Raw genomic sequence first — 12735 nt, 5'->3', positions numbered from 1 at the left:
GCTGCAGTCAGGAGGACATACAGTTCATCATTTTTATTGGGGGTTTGTATCACTGACAAGAAAAGTTGTTCTCCCTCTCTTATTTTTGTGTGAGTGTATGAGGTTGCTGGTCATGGGAAGTTTAAAGTCCTTCTAAATATGCATTTCCTTTAATTCATTAAGAGACTTTCGTGTTCCAACATATCCATTACAATGACAAACTGACGCTGTAAAATTAAAAAGCCTGCAATTACTCACTTGGTTTGTATTTTAATCAAAGCTATTGTAATATGACTCTAGGGAACCATAAATGGCAAAACTAAGGGTTTGGGATTTATGTGGGACCTCTGTATACAGAAAGTCTAAGTGGAAGGAGCTAGGGAAGAACAAAAATGCTGGATTTCTTCCCTGCATCCGGGAAGGACAGTTTCAATTGTAGTTTGAGCAGAGCCAAGTCTCTGGCCAGCTCAGGATCAGAGAGATCCAAACAAACATGTCTTCTTTCTTTATTTTGGCTTTTGGACATTGATACCATCCAACGAAACCATGCTGGGCCCATACATTATTTTTATGAATGATCAATCATTCCGTGAAAGACCTTAGAAAGTAAAGCAATATAGAAAACATTTCTGCATGCATTGTGTTTGTTAGGCAGGCAGTAATTGTATCATTTACTTCTCTTATAAAACAATGTGGATATGTGTATGGGTGCATGTTTGTGTGTAGGCAGGAGAGGAGACAAGTGTATGGCTCCTGATTTGTGGTTTGTGATTTCAAGAAGAATTTTCTCATTTCATGTAAAGCAAGTTTGAGTCATTGCCTGTATCTCTCAGGCTGCAGAGCTCTGACATCAAAAAGTGAGCAGCAGTGGGTGTAGCAAGAGAGTGAAGGTTGTTCATACAGCGCTAGAAGGTGTTTCCACTGCACTCTTAGTGGAATTGCACCTCCTGTACTTGCTCAAGATGTGCATTTTGGGTGCCCTTCCCTGTGAAGTAGCAAGGATAGTCCATGTGTCACAAAGCAATTCTCTCAGAATTTTTATAGGAAGTTTTGTGCTTTTCTGTATTGCCTACAAAATTTATACAAGACTGTATAATTCTGAAGGAAGTTAAATGCACAAAACTGCTCTGAAGCTGGTATGGCAGCTGTGCCTTAGAACTTATTTTTTGTCTCCAGGATTTACATGGACACTATTGTAGATTTAATGAGGTTTTGTCACTTGCATGGCAGATATGAACAGACATTCTCATTTTGGACCCAAATCTATCTTTACAAAAGATGGAATAGAAAATTCTTTAACAAAGCCAGCATTTTGGAGTCGCTTTTCCTTCATGGAGTTCCCCTGTGGATCCAACTGAGATGCCCCAAGGTCACCTGCATGTGCAGTAACTAACCAGGCTTTCTTTGTAGCTTTGTGAGCAGCTGGAATTTGTATTTCCTTCTCAAAGAATTTGCAAACCTGTGAGAGACTGAAAGAGTTAATGTCTCAAACATTGTGGTGGGGCAAGTTCTGCTTAAAGACAAACCCTGCACAGCAAGAAACCAAGGTGAAAAGCCCATCAGCTCAGACATCCCGTGCTGGAGGGTGTGCAGCTCCCTGTTCTGATAAGCTGTTCTGATACAAAGATCAAACAATGGCCACATTTGCAGGGAAGGAGAAGTTACTTCACAAATGACCCCCAAGCCCAAAGGCTCACAAACTGCTCATTAACCTGAGGAGTTTGGGTGCCCGCCCCAAGGAGGGGCAAGGTTGGTAAAAGGACACAAACTGAAGCCCCGGGGTGCGCAAGCCCACCGGGACTGGACCCCTTGGCTGACTGAACCAACGCTGGACCTAGGACTGGTGAAATCTTTCTCTCTTCCTTTCTCTCTCTCTTTCTTCTTTTCTCTTTCCTTTTCCACAACCCCTACACCTCATCCATTTCAAGATATAAACCGTTGACCAAGTCTGAGACTAAGAGTGGATCCAGCTGCCCCTAGACCCTTCTCTGAGGAGGAGTCTGGAAACCAAGGGGGTCTGCTCTGAACCTCCTGACTCAATGGAAGGGATCTCCTTATTCCCTGAATTGATGTATATGGTTACATGGTTTACAGAAGTAGTCCTATGCCAATTCCTGTTGTGAGAAACCCTGCCACCTACTACCAGGCCTCCCCAGTTCAGTTTGCTTCTGTCATGAATAAAATCTTTAACTGATCTTTTGGTGTTGTTTCACCTTAATTTAGCCCGAGGGAATTTTGAATTAAACAGGACTCCCTGGTCTGTCCAGTCTGGGTCATGACAAAACCCCCCATGGGGTAGATCTAAGAGGTTCACTTTAGAATTTAACAAATGCAACACTCACAGTTAACCAGTTTCTCTTGTTCTCAGCTTGGCACCTGATGCATCGACCACCTTGTCAATATTTAAGGTATCATGAAAGAAATGGGCTTCCTATATCTGTGAGCAGTTGCAGGTACAAAGTTGGCCAGAGCCCAAGTACCAGTCTGTATGAAGTGGGAATTGTTGTATTTCACAGACTATTACTTGCTAAGCTGATCATAGCCTTTTCTCATTCAGGCAAATCAGAGGTATATTTTCTCATGTTCAGAGCATTTTCTGTTTGTCAGCACAAAGCTCTTCGTTGTGTGACTGAGGGAGGAGCAAGTGACTATGATGGAGAAAAGTAGCCCAGCACATAATCCAGATACTTAAAAATGCTAAATGCAGGACACTGATACTCAGAGCAACAATTCATCCAAAGGCAAGAATGGAAATATTTTTCTAATTGCTGTCTGAGCCAGATGTAACTCCTAGCAAGAAGCTGGATGGCCTCTCTACCTACCATGGCCCTAGTGGAGAGGCTTTCTCCTCCCATGGTGGTGCTGTGGGCTGCAGAGATTTCACCCATCTGCCATCTTCATTCAAATGCCTCGTTCGCACTAGATGGCACTGTAATAACACTTGTTACATCACCCAGTTTCTTTACAGAAAAGTCCCCACCTGCACCAGTGATCTTGAAGTGCAGTAAAGTTAGTGTTTTCATTCATTCGCTCCTTTTGAATATTGGTACTTTATTGACAAATGAATGCTGTTATAGGTATGGATATGTTGTTATTAAGTCTGCATGTGACTAGTAGTCCAGAACCATTCTGAACACACAACCATACCTCTGATGCGTCTGCTCAGACAGGCTTGCAGGTTATTCTTTCAGTCGTCATTGGATTATACAATGCTCTTTTAAAACTCTCTAATTTTGTCACTTCTATTGTAATTCCTAGCTTATAATGTTGATAGAGCTTCAGTGTTTAAATATTTTTTTAAAAACATTTTTTCTCTGCTGGAATCTCCTACTCCCCCTTTTGAAAATTCTTATGATCAGCGCATCCCTTGTGTCTGAGTAGCCTTTCAACTACTCACCTCAGGTGCATTTCACAGTACTTTCTTTTTAAGCCTTAAAAGCCTAACCTTAACTTAGGTTAAAAGTCTTTGCACCTGTGTCTCATAATACAACTTTTCAATTTTGTCTGCTTGCTCAGCCACCCCTTCTAATTTCTAAATGAGTTTTACATCTCTCTGGCATTAGCAGCTGGTTTTGGTCTGATTAAGTCTTGCATTTCTGTGATGGTTCTCATCCAAGTAGATTCCCTAGTGCTTTATAAACTTTATTAACTGGTGGAACATGCTATCTTTGCCCTTGATCAAATTAATAAACCTTTAGAGTGAAAGACAGTAAATGATTTTGCTGAAGGTGGAAGGTGATGATAGAAAGCATGTGAACTACTCCAGGCTTCAGGATTCTTCCACCTGAACAGGACAAGGGAAATGTCTCATCAGTGTTATACAGATTTCAGCGGTGTCAAAATGATTATGTGGACTAATTCAAGGACTGTGTTTTTTTCTTCAAAGCTCTAAAACAGAGCTCATGCTGTCACCTAAAAAAGGAACATCAGCTGTCCTAGATCATCTTATTTGTTGTGAACAGCAATAGTGTATGTAGCCTTGGCTCTTTACTGCTAAAAGAAACAGCCTCCAAAATCCACCCATGAGTGTTTACTAAGAAGTATTGCCCTGCAAGAATGTTGCTTGAGCTTAATGTTACTATATTTAGAGGCTTTGACTGACATATTGTAAATAGATGCATATTCAATACAACTGTTCTTCAACGTCCCTGAACAAAGCAATTACTGAAATAGAGAACTGCATACTTCTATTATAGGATGTGGCGTACGGAAAGATGGAGTTAGCCTTCAGTCTCAATCCTGACAGGACAACCCAGTTAATAACTTCATGCTTTCTAAGACTCCCAGAGATTTTTAAAGCTTTTAATGAACAGGAACTACAATTACATGTGAAAGAGAACAGCAAAACATGTATGCAGACAAAGCTGTGGCACTAGTACACAGTGTAAGGGAGGTTTGTCAGCTACTGAAATGTGGTTTTTATTTAATACATCTGCCAGGTGTTTTGCTTAATAACACTGTAGCTAGAATGAAACTGCCACGCTTTTCTTAACAGCTTTTCACTGACTTTAAGGGAGATAATAGATTAAGGTTCTTCTGTACATTAATTTACAAAGCTTTATTATACATGGTTTGCGAAATGTAACCAAACTTTCATGTTAGTCACCACTGTGAAGTGTTTTAATTTTGGAATCTCAAAATCTGGTGTAATCTTCAAAGTATCTTTAAGAGTTTTGCCTTTGGCCCCAAACCTGCCAAACTGCCTTTGGCCCCAAACTGTGATAGAGAGTTATCTGTTGACATCTATGGGAATTTTGCATTAAGCTCCATAGCAGGATATGAGGTTTTATCTCTTTCAATTTGTCTCTTTTTAGCATTTCCTAAATGCTACCCACCAGTGTGTTTTAATGCAGTACATCCTCTGTAATTCAGAGGCATTGCAATAAGCATTTTCCTCCCTCTCATCTGTAAGGTTTACTGTCTTTAGCACAGTGCTGACCCAATGAATTGTTTTCACTGCAACTGAAGTCCAGTTTTTAGTTAAGTGATAAAAATTATGTTTTCATTTAAGTGATAAAATTAAATTATTTAATTTCTTTAGCTGTTGCATAACACATCCCAGTAAGATGGATTTGAAGAATATAGGATGGGAGTCAATCAGAACAATAGTATTGCAGGGGCAATGTCCCTGCCCCAAGAGCAGCAAGCACCAGCTGCTTCACAGGACAGTGCAAGAAGTCTAGTAATAGCCAAGTGGGGTAACTTGACAGTGCCTATTTGCTTCAATTTTAATTTTAACACTGACTGTTGGAGTGTTTATACCATAATATAAACCACTGGAGATGCTTGTTTATATTTTTCTATCTTATGTAATGTGATAAGGAAGTTCTTATTAACAGCATCAATTACTATTTTTTTTCTAAATACTAATCTGATGGGTAATTTGTAAGGTTGAATCCGTAAACAGGCTATTGTATGTATATTGGAGGTATAGGATTCCATGTTGTTTTTAATCTTTATCGGCTAGCATGGCTGATGAAAAGGGGGGGGGTTGCTATTGTGGTAGTGTTTTCACTGCAAAAATAAGTACCAGCTAAACACTGTACAAGGGAATATAAGTGAAAGAAATGTGAACCTCAGTCAGAACTGGATGTGAGCCTGAAAGGTTGCTGTTCTTTGATATTCTTCTAGGTATCATAGGTCAGTCACAGATGACGATGTAGCTCTAGTTTAAAAGTGAAGTTCTAAATTTTGTTGGTTGTGTGGCACAACAAATATAATTTGAAATGGTACCAAGAACATTTTTTCTTCATTGCTTGTCAGATTCATTTGCAGGCAATATTTTAAAGTGCTATAAAGTCATTTTGTCAAATTGTTAAGGAGCTTTAAATCATAGTATGTTTTTTTAAAACCCAGGAAACAGCTGTTTATATTCCACAGAAGTGTAGAGAGCATTTGATTTGTGACTGTTATATTATTGTTTAGTCCTGTCCTGTTTGCCTTTTTCTATTTTTGAAGCTGACTGACAATCTGTAGATCTTAGTTTACAATGTAAATCAAAGCCATGCTCAAATATAAGCACGGAACACGACATTAAGTAATGCTAAAATTCATTTTATATGGAAGTATTCAATTTGAATGAATAACTAAATTTTAAAAATAATTAAATATAATTTTATATAATTATTTTGTGCATGTGACACACTTGGCAAATATTGCTGTCAGTTTTAGCTGTATGGTCTGGCTTATTTTTCCTGTGAACTGAATCACAAAGTGTAGAAGTTGTATGATGAAAAATGCAGCATTTAAAAAACTTGAAAGTCTCTTAAATTTATCAGTTCACTCTCTGAATTTGCTTGAAAAAACATAATTTTCTGGCATTTTAAAAAAGATATTTATCTTAAATGTTCTTTCCTACTAAGAGGAATAAACTTTATGGTATTTGACCATAACATACTCCAGTGTTTAACACTATCCCTGAATTACTACTTCATTGTATTTCAATCATTTTTGTTTGCAAGTATTAGGAACATTTCACCTATAATAATTAAAGTTGACTTCCAGAAGCCCTGCTGATAGAAGTATTAATGCCTGATTTTATAGGCCTGCAGTGTATAGTACACAGCGTAATGGGAAACAAGTGATTTAAATCTGAGTGGTGGACACTGAAGGACCCAAGCTAATTAATAGGCTTGTGAATGAAGCTCTTGAGGAAGCCCACTAAGAACTGATGGACTACATTATAGCTTTACTGAGAGCACAGTGAATATATATTGAGCTGCATTGTAAATCAATTAAATGTTCTTGCTAGCACCACATTATTAAGTTTATGTGGTCTGAACATTTTCTTTTAGCTTTACATCCATGCTGTTGCCAGTTCTACACAAATGATAGATTGCATTTTAAAATTAAAATTGTTTGGTTTTTTTTTTTTTTTAACAAAAAAAGCAACGGTGCGTTTGATGTCAGAAACTGTTATTGGTCTACTTTGGTGTCTGAACTGCACATGAAAAACAGGTGAGCGGGCTGGTCCTTGAAAGTAGGAATGGACCAACACAAAGGCCAATAGACCTTTACAAAAACTTGAATTGGAGTCTACTAAAACATTTTATCAAGATATATTAGGCAAATATTAGCTGTCTTGATTCTAAATGTTCAGGGCAGCTCTGAACTTCAGAGACATCCAAACACAACATTACACTTGGAACTGCTCTTGTGTGGAGACACAACCCAGGGAAGTGGAGGAGCAAAAAATACTTTAAATATGGATGATTCAGATGAAAATGCAATTTCATTGTGTCAACTATAACACCCACAGCACAAGAACCCACCCCAGCAGAGTTGCGAGATCATCTCTGATAAATCAAAGCCCAGTATGTTTGGCAATCACTGTATTAAATAAGAATCTGTAGCTGAAGACAGTATTGCCACCCCAGAAATACCAAAAATACCTAACTCCCTGAGGTTAACACATTTATACATTTTCCTGGTGTCCATCTCTTTTGGGATTTAGTGAGGTTAGAGCAGTTCAAGAGGCAAAATCTGCTTTGCACCATTTTTGTTGTTTGAGTCTTGGGATCCTGCTACAAAATTGGAATTGGAACCACCAGTTCCATCTTTCTTCCTGGGGTGACTATGCGGTTTAACCGCCTGCTCTGTCTTTGCATCCTCCCAATAAGCATCCTAGTTTCCCTTGGCATCCCAATTTCCCAAGAATAGTCTGTATAGATGGGAACTATATCATGACCCATGCAGTTCTGTGCAGATTTAAGGTATTCCCTGTGTCGATGAGTACAGGCCCGTATGCTTATTATTATAATGGTTTTATTAATTTTATTATCACTTCTTTTCTTACATGATTTTTAAAAATTTCATCCTGCTTCTCAACCTTCCAGTTGGTTGTTTTTTTTCCCATGAAGTGAAATATATTTGTGTTTTACAGCTTGAATTTGATTTTAATATAGTAGATTTATGGACACATTTAATAAAGTGAATTGGTTTCTTCCCTTTTTGTACTCCATACCGGTCAATGGCAATGAATACTACTAGTAATCAGAAATCTATAAAGAAATTTCAAATTTCTTTAATATTTGGAAATCTCATTTGCATGAAGGAAAAACAGGTGAATATTTCCTCTGTTGTAATAATGTATAATATCAATTGCCATCTTTAATGAAAAAAATAAATTAAAAATATTGTATGCACAATAAAACTGGTGCCATATAATGTAAAAGATATGAATGGTGTATTACTGAGTCTCAGGTGTAGTTTATTAAATGTTACATAATCTCTCAAGCATTTTGAAAAAATGAAAATAAAAGATTGGTTTCTGTGTGTTCAAATCCATTTGACCAGCACCCAAGCAGTTCAGAGCTCTGCAAATAGTTCTAGGGAAGTGAGTACGCTAAAAGTGTTTGAGTAGCAGAATTATTTGTTTAGCTGTACTCACAGACACTGAAGAAGAGTCCTTTGAATCTCGATTTTGTAATTTTTTCTTACTGCTAGGGTGTGATGTGTGGTGTAATACAGTACTTGGTGCGCTTGAGTGCTGGAGTTTGCTTGGGCGTTGCTTTTTCTTTCCTTAGGTATTCATGGTTACTTATTAAATTGTTTGGTGATCTCAAATTAAAATGCACTCATTTATCTGCTTCTTGGATGCATTACTTTCAGAAAGATGCAGAAATTGAAGAGTGTGACAATTTGGGGAGCTTACCATATAGGAGATGGGTTTGAGCGTCACCAGCTCTCTGTCCATATGTCTGGACTGGCCGTGGCCAGTGGTGGCTGTGGTGAAAGGTGGCAGGACCAGGTAGAGCACCTGCAATAGCATCGTGCCAGGCATCAGCTCCTGTCAGAGGGAGAGGAGAAGTTTTGTCTCCCTTTGTTTTCCCAGGTAAAAAGGAGCCAGCTGCTCTGTTCCATTTGCAAGACTCATTTGTGTCCTGTCTGGTGTCATGTTACCTCTGGTTTCAGTGGGGCTCCAGGGGGTGCAGTCAGCAGGGCTGAGGGCCACAAACATGGCCTCCCACCTTCCTAACGCGGGATGCTCACAGGGCTGCTCCTCATGCTTTCTCTCCCTCACACTTTCCCCTCGCTGCTGGGCAGCGTTTTGCCCTTTCTCATACACGTTTCCACAGAGGCTTCGACAGCCTCGCTGACGGGCTCAGCTGTGCCCTGCGCTGGGGCGGCTGCTGAACCGGCCAGAACCAGCCGGAACTGGCCCTGTGCAGCACAGGGCAGCCCCAGCCTCTCCTCACAGAGACCCAGACCCCCCCCACCGCCCCCACTGCCAGTGCCTGGGCACGGACACCCAAAACCTGTGGTGGGGGTGTGGGTGTGCAGATAGAGATTGGCCCACAGGGGCATTGTCCTTCCAAGGCGTGAGCAGTGACGTACTTTGGTGTCTGTACTCAGATGCTGCCATCTAAATCTTAGTAATTGCTGGTGACATACTCAAGATGAATGCGTTCTTATTAAGTGCCTTTGAAGCAACCTGTGCTACATGGTAATGTCTCAGTGAGGGTGGCAGGAGAGTTTTGTTGTACAAGGAGATGATGGTCTTCTGGTCCTCCCTGTGCTGAGTTCACGTGGATGCCGCCATGCCGCCTGCCTGCCACCGAGGGCACGAGAAAGCCTTACAGCTTTCCAGGAAAGACACAGCGGCTGCATGGATTTGTACAAGTAGCCTGGTGAGTACTGGGGTGAATAAAGCCTGCTTTCAAGTGCATTTACAGTTCATATCAGATGACTGCCACCCCACTGAACCATAGCTAATGTTTTTCATTTGGTTTTGGTTCACTGCAAGCCTTTTATAGTAAACAAAAATAAATTTTATTTACTTTTTACCAAAAAAGACCAACACATTTGTGGTGATGAAAATCTATCCTCTATTGCCTTCTGCTTTTCCTTGGCAGTAGCACTGCGTCATGCTGCACCTTTCTCTCCCATGGGCTTTTTTTCCTTGTGATTCTTCTGCCTGATTTTGAGTCCGTAGAAACCTGTGTAACCTAGGTTAGATCATGACCTATTTTGTGAATTTGCATGGTGCCAAAATAGATGCAGTACTCACCAAATCAGCATGGCCTTGCTGCTCTGGTTTGATATGCCCTGAGTTTCTAAACTGGTCTCCTGTTGTGTACAGCTGTTCTGATGGAGTAGACGCTTTTCACAGATAAATATGGAGAGATGAAGAAGTGATTGGGGAGATCCCACAAACCACCTGCTTGCCTCAGGCAAAAGTCATTTTCTTGTCAGCATGCTTAGAGATTGTTTTCAAAGATTGCTCTATGTTAACCTACATTAGTTACTCCCTGTCCCCTGATGTAGGTGGAATAGACCTTATCTCAATCTGCACCTCTCCGAGATGTGCTGTGTCCTTTGGCATACTGAAATGGACATTAGTGTGTTCTTGCTAACTAGACAAAGGGAGAAAGATGCTGGCTTAGTAGTGTAGTGGCAAGGTATTTGTATGAGTGTAAGTGGTCATCTGTTTAAACCCTATCACTTTGTACAATTTACAAGAGTTTTGTAACTTAATTTTCAGAGGAAGAAATTTTCTGTGGCTTGGTGTTAGCATGAGATTGATTTGTGCTTTAATACGGATTGTCCATATAACCCTGGTTACATCACTTGGCCTCCTGTCCTGTTAAATGGGTTGCAGCAATTCCCTGCATTGCAGATATGTCACGTAAGCTCACAATCATACCTTAAATTTGTGAAACAATTACATTGGTAGTGAGGGAGATGTTAGTACCATAGAATTTTAGCTCATTTTAGAATGCATTACCATTACTTTAATGCAGATATTTATGTGTTTTTTTTAAAATTTACAGGCTGCTCTTTTCTTGGTGAAATGCATTGTCATTACCTGATAACAGTGTCACAAACAAAACTGCTAGTAGATTTATCCCAGATGCCTGGAGGTAGGGTGGGGGTTTGTGTGTGGTGTTTGGGATGTGAGTGGAAGGCTTCTCTCCACTCATCGAGATTTTCTCTTGTGACAGTGCCTAAATAAATCTGTGGTAGTTTGATCTAATTGACGTGGGGGGAAGAGGTGGAAACAGTAAATGCAAACCGAGATCCTGTCTTTCCTTTAGCACAAACCATTGGAAAAATGAAAAGAACTCTGAAAATAGTGCAGTTGTATTTTCCCATTTATTGGCAATGCTTAATTAACACAACTGGAATTTTAAGGAATCCCAGATTGTGCTGGGTGTGTGACGCAGTAAATTTGACCAGCTGTAGCTGAGTTGACCATGTGTGAACAACAATTATTGTGGTACATGGTAATGTAATTAGGAGAATCAAGATGAAATTAAGAAAAAGGGAAAGGTAAGCTGAATATCAGGTACTTTGTCCATCAGGATCTTCTAAAACTAAACTGCAGAAGCCATAGGCAGGGGCTGTGTAAGAAACAATTTTATTCCTAAAAGGCCTGGACTGGCTCATTTTTATCTCTAAGTTCTGCAATTCTGTGCCCAGTGAAGCATTCTCTAGATAGCCCCCGACAGCTGGTGTGTGGGGGATATATTGACTTCTCTGCTGATGATCCAAAACAAACAAAATAAATATTGGTTATTGTGTGCTGTCCCATGGAAGTTGTCTGTGCTTCTATCTTGCACTGCATTTCTCTGATCTGTACAACATTGCTGTGATGTCCCAGACTCTCTCCTCACTCTTGCCCAGTTCCAGCCAGACTCTTACAGATTGCATTCATATGTACAGAAGACCATGGGGAATCCTCAAAAGTTCTTGTGTGAAGGGTGTATTTGTTCTTCATTTACTAAGTAACACGCAATGTGCAAGCAATGAATTTAAAGTGGACAATAGTCCTTATTTCTTCTCCCTGGTTCCCTGCCTAGTGATATTGTAATATTAGTGAAGGAGGAGGTGGATGTCAGAAAAGAGAAATGTTATTGCAGAAGGGTGAGGAGTACATATGCCCTATATAAGCCATCTGGCATGGCAGGCCCACGTGTGGCTGTGGCTCTTAAGATATGAAATCCTTTTTCCAGCTGGTTGCCTTTTCCAAAGGATTTAAGTCCTGAAGAAGTTTTGGGGTAATAGATGAAATGACAGCAAAATGAGTTTTCCAAATCAAAGTAGTATGTCAAATTGTGCTAAGGAACTTTAATGTCAGCAGGATTCTCTTCTAGGTAAAACTTGAGTGCACAGAAATAACTTCAGTGTACTATGATTGGAGAGACCAGTTGTACATATAAGGACTTAGGATTGTGTACTGGGCTCTTGATTTCCAGGTCAAATAAGTGCATGGTATCAAACTTTATATTCTACCCAAGTACTAGTTTCAAGCTCTCTGAATTTTTGTTACCAGGAATTAGGACATAGAAATACTTGCCAGTGCTTAATTGCTGCCCCTAGACAATACATCAGTACATTCTCATAATAAAATTCACAACTCCCCTAACATCACTATTAATCTCAGTGATGCACAATTTTAACAGCATTTGGAGTCTGTCCAAGAAAAAAAGTTTCTTAGATTGACAGGGCAAAAGGTTTTTATAATAATTTTTTTTTTTTTTTTTAGTGCTGGTTTGGAAATCACTGAAAAGGAAACCAATGTTTCGAATCTTTTAAACTGCATTTCCTTCTTAAAGTTCTGCAGTGTCCACCTCCTTCTGTAGATATTAGATATCCGAATACAGTTAAAGTAAGAATTATAAAAATAGTAGGATTACCATTATTGGTCAAATTGTCCTCATTTGGACTTATGTGTTTCTACAGAATCTCTGTCCTAAAATATTATAGAGAAAATAATTTTCCCCAACAGTGTAAACTGTATCTTTTTTAACCAAA

This window comes from Haliaeetus albicilla, chromosome 10 (genome assembly GCF_947461875.1).
Source record: "Haliaeetus albicilla chromosome 10, bHalAlb1.1, whole genome shotgun sequence".
NCBI lineage: Eukaryota > Metazoa > Chordata > Aves > Accipitriformes > Accipitridae > Haliaeetus > Haliaeetus albicilla.
This window is presented reverse-complemented; position numbering follows the sequence as displayed.